The sequence below is a fragment of the Eretmochelys imbricata genome, chromosome 1 (genome assembly GCF_965152235.1).
Source record: "Eretmochelys imbricata isolate rEreImb1 chromosome 1, rEreImb1.hap1, whole genome shotgun sequence".
Taxonomy (NCBI): domain Eukaryota; kingdom Metazoa; phylum Chordata; order Testudines; family Cheloniidae; genus Eretmochelys; species Eretmochelys imbricata.
The window spans coordinates 215,957,371-215,973,102 of NC_135572.1; positions in this window are offsets into that span (position 1 = coordinate 215,957,371).

Below are 15,732 nucleotides of genomic sequence, written 5' to 3' on the forward strand. Positions count from 1 at the left end.
CCTGTCCTAGCACATGAAAAGATGAGCATTGCCTTACCAAGTGGGGGGTCAGTGCTAACGAGCCAATTCAATTAAGGTGGAAGTGGCCTATTCGCATCAGTTGACAAGAAGGAGTGAATACCAAGGGAAGGAAAATTACTTTTGTAGTGCTAATGAGGCCAATGCAATCAAGGTGGCCCATTCTAACAGTTGACAAGAAGGTGTGAGTATCAGCAGAGGGAAAATTACTTTTTGTAGTGACCCATCCACCCCCAGTCTTTATTCAGGCCTAATTTGATGGTGTCAAGTTTGCAAATTAATTCCACATCAGCCACACCATCAGGGGCTTGTTCACCTGCATATCTACGAATGAGATATATGCCATCATGTGCCAGCAATGCCCCTCTACCATGTGCATTGGCCAAACCGGACAGTCTTTGCGCAAAAGAATAAATGGACACAAATCAGACATCAAGAATTGTAACATTCAAAAACCAGTAGGAGAACACTTCAGTCTCCCTGGACACTCAATAACAGACTTAAAAGTGGCAGTTCTTCAACAAAAAATTTTCAAAAACAGACTCCAATGAGAAACTGCAGAACTGAAATTAATTTGCATACTGGACACCATCAAATTAGGCCTGAGTAAAGACTGGGAGTGGATGGGTCACTACAAAAAGTAATTTTCTCTCTGCTGATACTCACACCTTCTTGTCAGCTATTGGAAATGGGCCACCTTGATTGCATTGGCCTCATTAGCACTACAAAAGTAATTTCCCCTCCCTTGGTATTCACCCCTTCTTGTCAACTGTTGCGAATAGGCCACTTCCACCTTAATTAAACTGGCTCGTTAGCACTGACCCCCCACTTGGTAAGGCAACTCCCATCTTTTCATGTGCTAGAATATATATTCTGCTTACTGTCTTTTTCACTCCATGCATCTGATGAAGTGGGTTTTAGCCCATGAAAGCTTATGTCCAAATAAATTAGTTAGTCTCTAGGGGGCCACAAGGACTCCTTGTTATTTTGGGGAAGTTCTCTGACCTGTGTTATACAGGACATCAGACTAGATGATCACAAGGGTCCCTTTTGGCCTTGGAATCTATAAAAAATAGTGAGCTTTGATCTAGCTGTCTTGAATAAAAATATCAGTGAAGCCAGGGAAGCACGGGTCTGGGTGTGCAATTCAGCAGGTAGCCCATGCTGCTGCCCATACCATCCAGGCTTCACTGCTATTGTTATTTGATCTATCTAGATCAAAGTTAGCTCATGTCTACAAGTGCTGCAGTTACACCTCCGATTGCAGGGTAGACATACCCTAAGCTGTCATGGAAGGCCTGCTGATTACACACCAGGGGTCACAATATGCGAAGATAGAAAACTCCCATGGAATAGGCAGGGCTCCCACGAAACCATCCTCCTCCAAAGTGGATGTGGTGGTTTAACCCCTTTCTCACTTTGTTGTGATTTGAACCTGGGTCTCCAGAGGTGGGGAGTGCTAAGGTACTCCTCTGTCCACGTGCATGTGTTAGCATGCACACACATATGCACGCCCCCCTCTTCCTGAACATTTTATTCTGTAGAACAGTTTTTACGCACACTGTATTCAAAAACCCTTTACGGAGATAGATAATAGTGGAGAGGAGGAGAGACAGTCAGAGACAAGGAATAGAAAGATACATTTTCAGCGAAGATATGAACCGAGACTGAGGGATAAGAAAGTTGCGAGAGATAGTTCAAAAGCTGTAGAGGAGAAGGATTTATTACCAACAAAGATAGGGAGAGACAGCTAGGAGGCCAGTAGCAGAAGAGCAGAGAAGACAGCTGAGGTGAATAAAGAAAGAGAGGATCTGTGAAATAGCTTGGAACAAGTCAAGTAAGGGGTTGGGAGAGGGACAGCAATTTTGAACTGGATCCTTAAATGACAGGGAGCCAGTGCAGGTATTTGGCAATGGGCTGAGCCTGCCTTTTTTGAACGTATGAAGAGTCAGGCAGCAGCTTTCTGCATCTGTCTGAGTCTGGAGAGCTGAGACTCAGGGACACAAGAGAGAAAGGAGCTGCAATGGCCTAGGTGAGAGGAGATGATGGAGGAAAAGTTTGATTTAATGGGGATTCTAGTGCTTCTCCAGGTCTTTCATGGGGATTGTGACATTCTTCTCATTTGAGGTGTATGTGTATGTGTGTGAGTGTAGCACAAAATATGGAATTACATCTTTTCTTTCAAGAACCACATGTGTTCCGCCCAGAAAACACCTTGCATTTCTGTAGCACAGCAGTGACACTCAGTGGACAGATTTGTTATTAGAGAGACAAGGTGAGTGAGGTAACATCTTTTACTGGCTACACAAAGCTCATCTCCAGGTCTGTTCAGCTCTGTGTAGCTCAAAAGCTTGTCTCTTTCACCAACAGCAGTTGGTCCAATAAAAGATATTATCTCACCCCCACTTGTCTCTCTAATATCCTGGGACTGTCATGGCTACATCAACACTACAAACAACAGTGGAAGATTTGTTATTGGTAGTTGATGAAGGCTATTTCAAGTATTATAGCCTTTGCATTCAAAGATGCAAAAGCACTTAAAAATCTATATATACAGGAATTGTTATTCCCACCACTGAAATGCAGCCACCTCTAGATGGAGTATGCCAACTGTTTAACAGAAGAATAGGCAGAAAAATGCCACACACACACAAAAATTGCAAAAATTCCACTGAAAAATCAAATTTTGGACAATTTGAATGATCTCTATCTAACAGTGCATAATACCTCACAACAGTTGAAGGCAAGAAATAAATATCTTATCCAATTGGACTTGTGGAGAAAAGAACTGGAAATTGGCCATCATGTCTCTAATGTTGCAAAGGATGCCCTGGTGTTTTATTTGATTGCAAATGGTCTTTAACTAGTGCCCCAGTGTCATGTCAGGGTTCACTGTGCTACATTGAATGTGGGGATGATTCAGTAGAGGGTGTTGTCTGCTCAAAGTCAGTACTGAGCCCGGTGCTCCAGTGTGGTGATGAGGATGCTGTGCTGTAGGCAGTGATGTGGGTGACTACAAAGAACACTCTTTCCTCTGAGTCACTCCATGGTCCAGTGTCATGCAGAATGGGATGGTTCTGCTGCTTCAAATTGCTTTGTTTCAAATGAGATCCAAAGCTAAGGTCCTGACCACTTGTGGCTTTTAAAGATCCACTGACATTATTCTCAAGTGTAGAGATGTTATTCTTGGGTGCTGGCTAAATTCCAATGTAGTAATTACAACCTGTCTCTAATTACATTTCCCTTCCTATAGCACCTTTGTTTAATGGCATTGGTGTAGAATGGCTGCTATCTTCCACCCCAGAGGTGGTCACATATCGGTGGTGGATAAATGATCTCTATATGTAAAGTGCTATGGGATCCTTCAGGATGAAAGACACTGGAGGAATGGTTGGGAATACTTTTAGTACTGTTTTAACATAGAGCACCCCCTGGTGCTTCTCCCCATGGTCTGACACAGCATCAGTCATAGCCCTGTTACAGACCAGTTGAGCTTCTATCATTGCCAGAGGTTATTTTCTGAAAAGATGAAGAAGGTGAATAAACCAAGGAGGAGTCATGTGATGTTTGTGGACAGTGGCAAGTGTTGGTGGCTTGTGAAAGCTTGTTGTTCATGGAGCACAACCTACCGCTGGGAGTCAGGTTATTAAAAATGCACTAGCCTATTTCTCCTGGGAGAGTGGAGTAGCTGCAGAGAACTCTACCTCGCTGGCCAGTTTCATTCACTGCTGCCTGTGGTGTTCTGAGCAGCCGTATACTGACCAGAGTCTGATAAGTTACAGAGCTATGCAGGATGGCCCAGGTGCTTAGAGCCCCTGCTGCCCACTCACCACATACAGGGATTTCCCTACACCCTCCCTATGGGGGTGTTTACCCCCCTAAATTTCCCCAACAACTCCCCCCCCCCAGTTTTGTGAAGTAGTTACATGCAGTGTTGCCAATTTAGTGATTATTTGGAAATTTGAATTGAAATTGAAACATTAATACACACTTTAAAAGCATATACAGTGTATCATAAAACACGTGTATCTGAAAAAGTATAATAGATTTGAAAAGTGTGAACACGGACTAGCTTCCTTATACAGCTGTTGTTTTTATGATAATATCAGTGCATTTATTTCGGTGATGTTGGCCAACCTAATAATTTCAAATGATGATTTGTAAGCAAAGTGTGAATGAGCTCTCCCTGACAGCTAGTAATGAGCTGGGGGCTGAGGGGAAAGGCTTCAGGACCAGATTGTATTTACATTCACACCTAATCTACCTAGATATCCAGCAAACAGAGCTGTGTTGCCCAAGTGATAGATTTTGGCTGTGGCTGGGTTACAAATCACTTGAATGTGGGGGCGGGGGGGGGGGGGCGGTAATAAATTTTGTTATTGTTATTGTATGAGTAAAGGGCAGTAGAACTGTACTTAACCTGTGCTGATTGAGGGCATCAAGAGAGAGGGTGGGAACAGGTGTTTTGCTTGATGGTCCGCCTGAGTCACAAGTACTATTTGACCTGCCCCTCTCCACTGTTTAAAGACAGAGCTGATTAGGCTCCATAGATAGTCTTTTGTTCTGTTAAGTAACCACTACAGCTGAAATCCGGTCTAAGTGCTTAGACCTGCTGTGGGACAGTGTTTCTGTGGAAGAGATGGCCCAGCCTGCACTAGCAGTGAGGTTCCCCCACTGAGAGCTCAGCTGAAATCACTGAGAGCTGGGTGGAACTTCAAGAGACCAACTTGCAGGGTCACAGTGGCAGCAGAAGGTGATGGCACAGGGCCATTGGCAACAGAGCGATGGAGTGAACGGTGGCATAATGAACAACAGTGGCCAGAGCGAACAGTGAGCAGCTGGAGGAACAAGCAAGGTGCCTTCTTGCTCCCCACCTGGGAGGTGAACTTATGTGAAAACATCTCTGAACTCTGAGTCTCCACTGACCAAGGACAACACCGGTGAGTGTTAATGAGGCTGTTGCACAACACAGTTCATGTGAACAAACATGGCTGTGGCATCATACTTTCTATTTAGGCAAGAGATACCACACACTACAAACTGGAGGCCAATGTTAAATGCATTGTCACTTGTTCATCCTGAAGTTGAACACTGGTTCCGAACAAGACCAGCAAATGCTCACTATCTTTCTGCAAGAAACTCAACTGACTGGCTAGACGCATGTGGTGCAACAGTGAAAGACTCAACAGTTGAAAAAGTGAAGAACTCTCACCGCATTCAGAAAATTTGCATACATGGCTGATGAAGGCACCAGTGCAAATGGTCGTCAAGTATTAAGTCATTGTGTACGTTATCTTGATGTCAGTGGTAGGCTAGTACATGCATTTCTAGAAGTTCAAGTTATAGAAGACAGATTGGCTGCATCTGTGAAAACCCATATCTTAGAAGAGTTAAATGCTTGTCAATTGGACCCCAAACAGATGGCTGCTTGTGCATTGGATGGAGCTGCAAACGTCTCTGGAAGACATGGTGGAGCAAAAGCTTTGCTCAGAGAAAAGTGTAACCTAAGTCTCTCCTATACACACTGCAGAGGACATCTACTCCAACTAGCGCTAGTACGAGCTGCACACTCTTCAAAAGACATTTAAAAAGCTATACATTTAATGTCTTCATTATTTTCTTTTTTCAGCAAGAGTCCAAAAAGATTGACTATCTTGGAAAATATAGAAGATACACTGGGACCAAAGTTCAAATTAGTCAAATCTGGGAAAACCCTCTGGCTTTCTCGTGAGCAATCCTTGGCTGTTGTCTTAAAATTACTCCAGCCATTATTACTGGCTTTGGAAAGTATCTACCAAGATGGGATGGATCTAAGTAGTGAGGCTGGTGGATTACTTTTGCTACACATTCAGAGAAGACTATTGCCATTCTCTCTCTTATAAGTCTACGGTTGAAACCACTTGGGTCATTAAACAATGCCATCCAGGCATCTGCTACAACAGTAGTAGATCTTTGTTCAGCAATAGAAGCTACATTTGGATCAATCAGAGAGCTATCCATTGAAAAAGTACTGGAAGAAGCAAAGATTTCAGTCCAGAAGTTGACTAACGAAGGCACTTATATTGACTCCTTAAGTGAAGAGGACAAGAAGTGTTTCCTAAGACAACTGAAAAAGTACACAGACTTGATTCTTAAAAAACTACAATAGTGATTTCTAGATTCTACTCAACCTCTATGTAGCTTTTACAGATCCCTGTCTTATAAAACACTGACAGTTGACTGGAGTGAGGCACTACCAGCAATGGGACTGCCATGTGATCAGGACAGAATAGAGAATTTGAGCATAGAGTGGAATATCATGCGACGAATGAATGAAGATTTGACTTCAACTAGTGGCTCGACCTGATCTTTGTGTTCCGTGTCCTGGGATGAAAGAAGTAGGAGTTCATATCTTGCTACTCCCAGTCACAACAGCTACAGATGAGTGTTCTTCTTCATCATTGAATAGAATTTTGTGTTTTGAAAGAAGTCGCCGTCTGCCTGATCATGTGAATGAACTAAGGAGCATATCAACTGAAGGAATGGAAGTACTGGACACACGAGAAGCCACTAAAGATGAATGCATTGCATTCAAGAAGTTCATTAACAGAGTTGTGCAAAATTATAACAAGAAACCAAGAAGGATGTAGATGTAGTATTTCATAGAAGGCTTAAATAGCCAACTTTAATTTGTGTGATGATTTTAAAATCTAATAAAATGGTCATGAAACATTTTTCAGTTTTTACAGTGGTGCCATACAGCCCACCTTCACCCTCACAGTCTCACCCCTCATCGGCCCTGTCATAAATATAAAGGGAAGGGTAAACACCTTTAAAATCCCTCCCGGCTAGAGGAAAAACCCTTTCACCTGTAAAGGGTTAAGAAGCTAGGATAACCTCGCTGGCACCTGACCAAAATGACCAATGAGGAGACAAGATACTTTCAAAGCTGGAGGGGGGGAGAAATGAAGGTTCTCTCTGACTGTATGATGCTTTTGCCGGGAACAGAAAAGGAATGGAGTCTTAGAACTTAGTAAGTAATCTAGCTAGATATGCGTTAGATTCTGTTTTGTTTAAATGGCTGAGAAAATAAGCTGTGCTGAATGGAATGTAGATTCCTGTTTTTGTGTCTTTTTGCAACTTAAGGTTTTGCCTAGAGGGATTCTCTATGTTTAGAATCTAATTACCCTGTAAGGTATTTACCATCCTGATTTTACAGAGGTGGTTCTTTTACTTTTTCTTCTACTAAAATTCTTCTTTTAAGAACCTGATTGCTTTTTCATTGTTCTTAAGATCCAAGGGTTTGGGTCTGTGTTCACCTTTGCAAATTGGTAAGAATTTTTATCAAGCCTTCCCCAGGAAAGGGGGTGTAGGGTTTGGGGAGGATTTTTGGGGGAAAGACGTTTCCAAGTGGGCTCTTTCCCTGTTATATATTTGTTAGACGCTTGGTGGTGGCAGCAATAAAGTCCAAGGGCAAAAGGTAAAATAGTTTTTGTACCTTGGGGAAGTTTTAACCTAAGCTGGTAGAAATAAGCTTAGTAATAATAAGCTTATAAGAAAAATAAGTTTTCATGCAGGTCCCCACATCTGTACCCTAGAGTTCAGAGTGGGGAAGGAATCTTGACAGGCCCTGACACCCCCCTGTAAATTTGAACACCCCCCCCCTAATTTCAATTCCACATAGCACAACTCCAGCTGCTGCTGCTACATCTTCTGGAAAATGCTTGGGTGTGCACATAGGAGAAGGTCAGCCCTGGGTCCTAAGAGAGGTGTGAGTTACTCCATTCATCTATATAAGAAACTAATTCTGAAGCCTGATGTTGGCAATTTAAATGTTCAGTATTGTTAATTATTTAACTACTGGTCTTTTACCAGAAACATCCTGCTGCTCTGGGACTGTGGCTGGAGCTTGGGAACTGCAGGCAGCGCTTGGGTACAGTATCAGAAAGTCTTTGTCCCATCCCACCATCTGACCCCCCGGAATAGCCTACTCAAATGTGCTCCTAATTGGGCTTCCCTGGAAACTGATCCAGAGACTGAAACTTTAGAAGACCGCAGCTGCTTGCTATTTCCAAGGTGACTTCTGCAAGGTGTGGAGGTCTTTCTGCTCCTATTGAAGTCAATAGCTCTCCATCATTTGTGCTCTCTGTGAACTGCATAGGCTACAGGCTGCTCTGCTAAAAGACACTGTGACAAAGTCAGACTGATAGCTGTAAGAGAGTGGCCATATTGAGTGCCAGGAAGTGGACGGGCATAAGCCTGCCCACTGCTAAAGGCCCCTCCCACAGCCTAGGGAGGAGCTACTGAGCCCAATACTCAACTGAATATGTAGGACAGGGAAGAAAAAAAACAGGAACAGGTGTGGGGTCAGAGGGCCAAAACTAGGGAACTGGAAGGGGACACCAAGCAGAGAACCCTGGAGAGCACCCACTGCTCCTCAAAAACATCCAAGGAGCCAGCGGACACCACCCAGAGGAACTCCGCCCGGATGCATGAATGGATGAAAGAATGAAAACAGGCCCCACAGTCGCAGGTCCCCCCTCAGCCAACCTCCTCTCCCTGGTATTAGAAATGGCCACTTTGGCCATGGCTAAGAGGAGGTTGACGAGGAGGTCCCGTGACTTTGCGGGGCCACAGATGGGGCACGCATAAATAAACAGGTGAGGGGAAAAGTGCAGCCAGAACCTCAATAAGAGGTTCTGGAGGAGCCAGAAGAGGGGCTGCAACCTGGAGCACTGCAGATACACATAAGCCAGGGTCTCCTGCACACCGCAAAAAGGGCAGGCGTTAGGAAGAGGAGTGAACCACGTCAGGTACACGCCCGTGCTCACAGCTCCATGAAGGAGCCGCCAACTAATGTCCCCAGCAGGCCTAGAACCAAAGTATAATACAGGCTGCCCCCCGCAGAGACCCAGTGCAGCCCTGGCCAAAAGAACTCCAGAACCAGCTTCTGGAGCTGGACAAGGAACCCCAGGGCTGGGCACAGGGTGTTGAGCTGGTGCCTGAGCATGGACAGGACTGGCTGATTGAACACCAGTGCTCTCCCCCAAAGGGAGAGGCACCGGAGCAGTCCTGTCCATCTCTGCAACCGCTCAACCACCCTGCCCTCCAAATAGTGCCAGTTCTCTGGCAGAGAAGGATGTGTGGCAGAAAGATAAATGCTGAGATAGAGTCCACCGAATGGTCTGAAGCGCGGGTGGGAGGGAGCTTTCCTTTTGAGCACTGGGATGTGGGCGAGCACTAGCTCGCCCCCACTGCTAAAAGCTCCTCCCCCAGCCTAGGGAGGAGCTACTGAACCCAGAACCCAACCAAGTTTGGGGGACAACAAAGGCAATAATGGGAACAGGCGTGAGGGTCAAAGGGCCAAAACTAGGGAACCAGAAGGGGACACCGAGCAGAGAACCCTGGACAGTGCCCATTGCTCCTCGAAGGTGTCGAGAGAGCCAGCGGATGCTGCCCAGAGGAACTCTGCCCGGATACGTGAATGGATAAAAGAACAAAAGACAGCCCCACAGTTGCAGGGCCTCCCTCTGCCAACCTCCTCTCCCTGGTGTTATGAATGGCCACCTTGGCCATGGCTAGGAGGAGGTTGATGAGGTGGTCCCATGACTTCGTGTGGCCTCGGATCAGGTGTGCGTAAATAAATAAGTGTGGGGGAAAAATGCAGCCAGAACCTTAATAAGAGGCTCTGGAGGAGCCGGAAGATGGGCTGCAGCCTGGTGCACTGAAGGTAAGCATGTGCCAGGGTCTCCCTCATGCCACAAAAGGGACAGGTTTCAGGGACAGAGGTGAACTGTGCCAAGTACACGCCCATGCTCATGGCTCCATGAAGAGCTGCCACCTAATATCCCCAGTGGGCCGCGGGACTAAGATGGAAGATAAACTGGCCCACCAGGGTTCTCCACCCTCCACTGCTGGTAAAAGGTCCTGCCACTTGGTATCTGAGCAGGACACGAGGGTGGGGTAATGAAGCATGTGTAGCATGAGCATGAGTATGGTCTCTTGACGTGGTTTGGAAATGAACCAGCTGCATAGCATGCAGGCGGCTCAGGGTAAGAGGAGAGGGAGGCCAGGAAGGCTCACGGGGTAGGGGGCTGATTCGGAGGAGTGAGGATTCCGGGAGTGAGGGGGGACCCACCCTCTCGTAGGACCCGCTCGAGGAAAAACCGAACCACAGGGGGCAGGGCTGCCTCCACCTCCTGGAATACATGCCAGGGGGTCGTAAGGGTGGAGAGCCCCATGCGCCAACCGAGCGCCTGGGGATACACCCAATTCCTCAGGTCATAGTCCAGGAGGTCTCCGATCTTGGTGAATCTCACCAGGACCAACCTCCGACACACCAAGGGGGACTCTACCACCTGCACACGAAGATGGGAATTGTGTAGCAGGGGCTCTGCGAGGAGATCTACCCCCTCAGTGGCCGCCATGGACCTGGTTGCTGAAACTAGCCTCCAGGTCCGGAGGAGATCCTGGTAGAAGACCGGCAGCTCAGAGAGGTCTCATGGAAGACCTCTCAAATGGAGAAAAAAGAGCTGCTGGTCATATCAGAGGCCTCGCAGAAGGCGGAGGAAGGTGTGCGCCAATATGCTCCACGCCAAGTCACCTGCATCATAAAGGAGTCTCTGCAGGGCCTGGAGGTGGAAGACATGGACCTGCGTGCGCATGCACGTCAGTCCCTGTCCTCCTTCCTCCAGGGGAAGATGAAGAACCCCTGCAGAGACCCAGTGCAGTCCTGACCAAAAAAACCTCCAGAACCAACCTCTGGAGATTGGCCAGGAACACTGTGGGCGGGCACAGTGTGTCGAGCCGGTGCCAGAGCATGGACAGGACCAGTTGGTTAAGCACCAGCACCCTCCCCCAAAGGGAGAGGCACTGGAGCATTCCTGCCCACCTCCGCAACCGCTCAACCACCCTGCCCTCCAAATTGTTCCAGTTCTCCGGCGGAGAAGGAAGCATGACAGAAAGATAAATGCCAAGATAAAGCAGTGGACCTGCGCCTCACCGAATGGTCTGAAGCGCAGGTGGGAGGGAGCTGTGGAAAACAGGTATATTAGCCCTAGAATGATAAGGACCCTTTTCCCTATAAGCTGAAAAGAGTTTTCCTCTGGTCAACTAGGGACACCTGAGTCCAATTAAGGGCTGCCTGGGACCTTTAACTCTTCCCTTCCCCTTTTTGGTGAGATAGGAGGAGGAGGCTTCTTCAGGGGGAGAGGGAATCAGCCTAACTGACTGCCTCTGTGTAGGGGAAGGACTTGTGCACGCACGCACACACACACATACATACGTTTGGAAAAGGTATCCTCCTTTTGTTTTGTGAATTTGTTTCTTTTGTTTGTGGACTTCTTGGGCCTGCCCCAAGGCCTGTCATGAAAATATTGTTCTATAAACCCAGAGTGGGAAAACAAACACTGCCTAGAGTGGGGCTGATTTACTCCAGTCGCCCCTCCCCACACATCACCAGAAGGGGAAGTTCTAAGTCCAGTCAGACAGAGGAGGTGCCATGCCACAATACATTTTAAGGTCTTAGTCCTCCTGCATAAAGCCTAACTACCTGAGCCATCTCTTCTGACTGTGTCCCCTGCCTAGCAGCTATGATGAGTCAGGGCAGATCTGCTGCTGGGTTTGGTTAGGATCAGGCTAGGGGCAGGACTTTGCTGGGGGAGTGTCCTCAGCTCTTGAACACCCTCAAGGATGATTCACAAGGGTCCATTCCTGACTGTCTGTCTTTAGGGTACATTGCAAGGTCATACTTGTTTATTTCAACAGGACTGTCCTTGACTGATTTGTGGCTCCCTCTGGTAACTAAAATCTGATATTCAGAAACTGAAACACCAAAAATGAGTGGCTACTTTTGAAAACTGGCCCACAATTATTGGAAATATTTGTACTGGGGCAGCTTCCAGATGTACTTGTCAGGTGGGGCATTTTGTGTGTGCAAATATGTATGAAGACTTGATAAACCTGAGGAGCCAGGGACTAGAATCCTTGTTAGGACTGATCAGAAACTGGAATTCCTGTTCTGCATCCTTCACAATTTCAAAAAAATGTAGTTCTGCATTGGAATGAAAACTTGCAATTTCAAAATTGCTCACAGAATTGGGGGTGGGGAGAAGAGTCCAAAACTTCTTGTTTTGAAAAATTGAAATAACATTTAGTTTCAACTTTTTTGAAACAAAAAGGCTGGTGGGCTACCAAGAAACCAGGATCCTAGAAGCCCTGAGAGCTCTGGCTTGAGGTGGACAAGCTGGCAGGAAAGATTAGATGTCAGAAGTGACAAAATTGACACATTTACACAATGTTTTACTTTCAACAAATCATCATTTTCCAACAGAAAAATGTTCCATTGGAAAATTTCCAACCAGCTCTAATCCTGATCCTTGAGGGCCTAAAAATCACAGACCTCTACCATACACACTAAAAGAAATTCCCCTTAGTGTCTAGTAACAGGTCTCTTCCCTTCTCTGTGTAGCCATTAGGGAGCAGCATGATCCTACCCACATGCTAGCAGAAATCCAACACTTTACAACAAGAGATGTGGGCACTTTGTGAATTATGTGGGAGGATGGAGAAGGTGAATTTTGAATCAAAGCCAGCAAGAAACTCAGCTCAGTCTGGCCAGGAGTGAGTGGGGCACTGGTACACAGGAAGTGAGCAGTGGTCTGCAGCGCCACATAAACAGCGTAGGGGTTTCTCTTGTACAAAGGAGGGCCTCAGGACTGATGGGAAAAAAAAGCAGACAGCCCATACAGTCCTTTCTGTTATGAAGCTGGTGCTGTGTGACTCTTGATGGTGACAAATACAGTTCCAGATAAACACTCTCTCTTGCTGTCTCAATCTCCCCTTCTCTTTCTGGGTTTATTCTGAATTCTAGACACCAGCTCCACACAGATCTTCCAGACAGCAGTCCAGGTTCTCATAAAAACTATTGGTGATTTAACATCCCTGGACTGGAGTGTGGAGGGGATTTCCATGTCCTATATGTTCTGGTACTGGCAGCCTCTCACCTGTGGGTCACTAACCCTGTTCTGCTACTCATTGATGACAGGATTCGTGCACAGAAACTCCCTAGAGCACTTTCAAGGCAGGAAACTGGTGACAAAAAAAACAGACTGGCAAGGATCTGTTTTGGCTCCAGGAGGAAATGACACAGCTGTATTGCTGAGCCTGGAGTCAGCATAGAGCCTGTTCCAAACCCCAACTAGGGTCCGGTAAGCATCACTGATACAATAACCCAGCCCTCAGAAGGACTGGGAAGGGCTGTTATTCTGGAAATACCTGGGCCTTGTGGAAAGCCACATGGAGAGTGTGCTGCTCTCAGTCTGTCAGCCCTGTTCAGCATAGGTCACGTTACTGAGAATAAAGCACAGGCAGTTAGACCACATCCCTGGCTGTTGAGTGGGGCCGCAGGGATTCAGCTCTGTGTGTAAGCCCTTGCTGATGGGATGTGGAGAGGTGTTGTCATGGGGACAGACACACGCTGCCCGCCTGAGCATCTCCCCAAATTAAATGCTCCAGACTGTTACCCTTCCTGGATTTGTGGAACGACAGGCCCAGCAGCTTCCAGAGAGCAGAGAATCCAATTGTGCAACTGACTGTGAGAAGCAAAACATAACCCCCCAAGATACCAGGCTGCTCTGCAAATGAACACTGAGACACTGGCTCTTGTTAAGGGCTTGGGAGGACAGTGAGGTAGGCAACACTAACTTGGAGGAACAGAAAAGCTTTCCAGGAGGTGGGAAGGCAGGTCTCCTCTCTTGGAAGAAGCCTTAAACTTTCCTGCTACCTGAAACCTTCCTCCATCCCTTGGAAGGAAACAGGAGGAAATTGTTTAACTGCTTTGTATGCAGTGGCATGACACAGCCATGCAGGGGCAGCAGAAGTAAAGAGATGTGAAATTCACCCCTGTGCTAGTGTAGAGAGAAGATGGAAACATTTTTGCCTTTCCTATTCAGAACTGCTGAGGTTGAGTCCCCAGCCCTGAAAGCTGACCTAGCTTGTGTACCCAGCTCAGAGCCTTCTGGGGCATGGCAGCAATGCAGAATCAATAGAGCTACTCTCTTGCCAATCCACCTCCCACCCCAGCACTAAAGTCTCCTGTGTGGGGTGGGAAGGGGGATTGACAGCCAGTGGGAGCCATTTACACCAGGGGTAATCCTCAGGTGGCAATGAGGCTGTTTTGTAGCTCCTTTGTGCTGCCATAACAGACCATGGTCCCAGAGACACTTCTTAAACAGCAGGTTAAGTAAGCTGCGTTTGAGTTGGTCCCTGTCCAAGAATGCACAATGGCCCCAAGAGTGAGTGTTACCCAGGCCAAAAACCCCTGTCTGATAGGATTACCATGCCCTTGCAGCAGACATGCCAAACCCACAGAAAAAATGCAGAAATTGGGCTTGTTTTTGGCTTAATTGGCTTGTGAGTTGCTTGTTGGCTAGTTTTTGGCTTGTAGCTTGTTGCTTGATTGGCTTGTAGCTTGTTGCTAGTTGTAGCTTGTTGCTTCTTTTTTTTGATAGGCTCCCGGCAAGCAGGAGCAAGGGGGGGGCAAGCAGGAGCAAGGGGGGGAGAGAATTAGGGGTGCACAGAAGGCCCACCACAGTCCCAGACCGCACGCTGCGGGGATCTAGTCACATTGAGTGTTGGGGTTCTTAGGATTTGGCTTGTTTTGGCCTTGTTTTGAAATGGGATTAGCTTGATTTTTGGCTTATTGTAAAAGTCGGGGTGCTTATTTACTGCATGAAACTGTGCCTGGCAGTTAGATTTTGAAATAACTGGTGAGGAAGGTGTAGCGTAGCAGACAGCTCACACCACTATCTCTATCTTGAAGGTGCTCAAGAAAATAGACATCCCCAGCTATTTCTCTCTCCCTCCCCATGGGAGCTTGGTGGTTAAGGTAATTGTGACGGGTTCGGTCACAGAGACCCCCTTGGGACTGTCACCTAGTGTGCTGAAACTACCTCTGAGCCCATTTTCCCTGCCAGCTTGGGACTTCAGAACCCTGTCTTGTTGAGCCAGACACACAAACCTGCTGCAAAACAGACCCAGGGTCTGGACCATGTCCCCAAAGCTGCAGACTTAACTGAAAATGGCTCGGCAAATACTCCTGTTTCCAGAACCCAGACACCCAGCACCCAATGGGATCCAAACCCCAAATAAATCTGTTTTACTCTGTATAAAGCTTATACAGGGTAAACTCATAGATTGTCCACCCTCTATAACACCAATAGAGAGGTATGAACAGCTATTTGCTCCCCCAGGTATTAATCACTTACTCTGGGTTTATCAATAAACAAAAGTGATTTTATTAAGTACAAAAATTAGGATTTAAGTGGTTCCAAGTAATAACTGACAGAACAAAGTAAGTTACCAAGCAAAATAAAACAAAACATGGAAATCTAAGCTTAATACATTAAGAAAGTGAATACAGGTAAATCTCACCCTTAGAGATGGTCCAATAAGCTTCTTTCACAGACTAGACTCCTTCCTAGTCTGGGCCCAATCCTTTCCCCTGGTACAATCCTTGTTAGTTCCAGATCAGATGGTAACTAGGGGATTCCTCATGACTGACCCCCTTTGTTCTGTTTCACCCCCTTATATATCTTTAGCACAAGGCAGGAAACCTTTATCTCTCTCTGGGTTCCCACCTCTCCTTCTAAATGGAAAAGCACCAGGTTAAAGATGGATTCCAGTTCAGGTGCCATGATCACATGTCACTGTAAGACTTCTTTACCCACTTGTTGG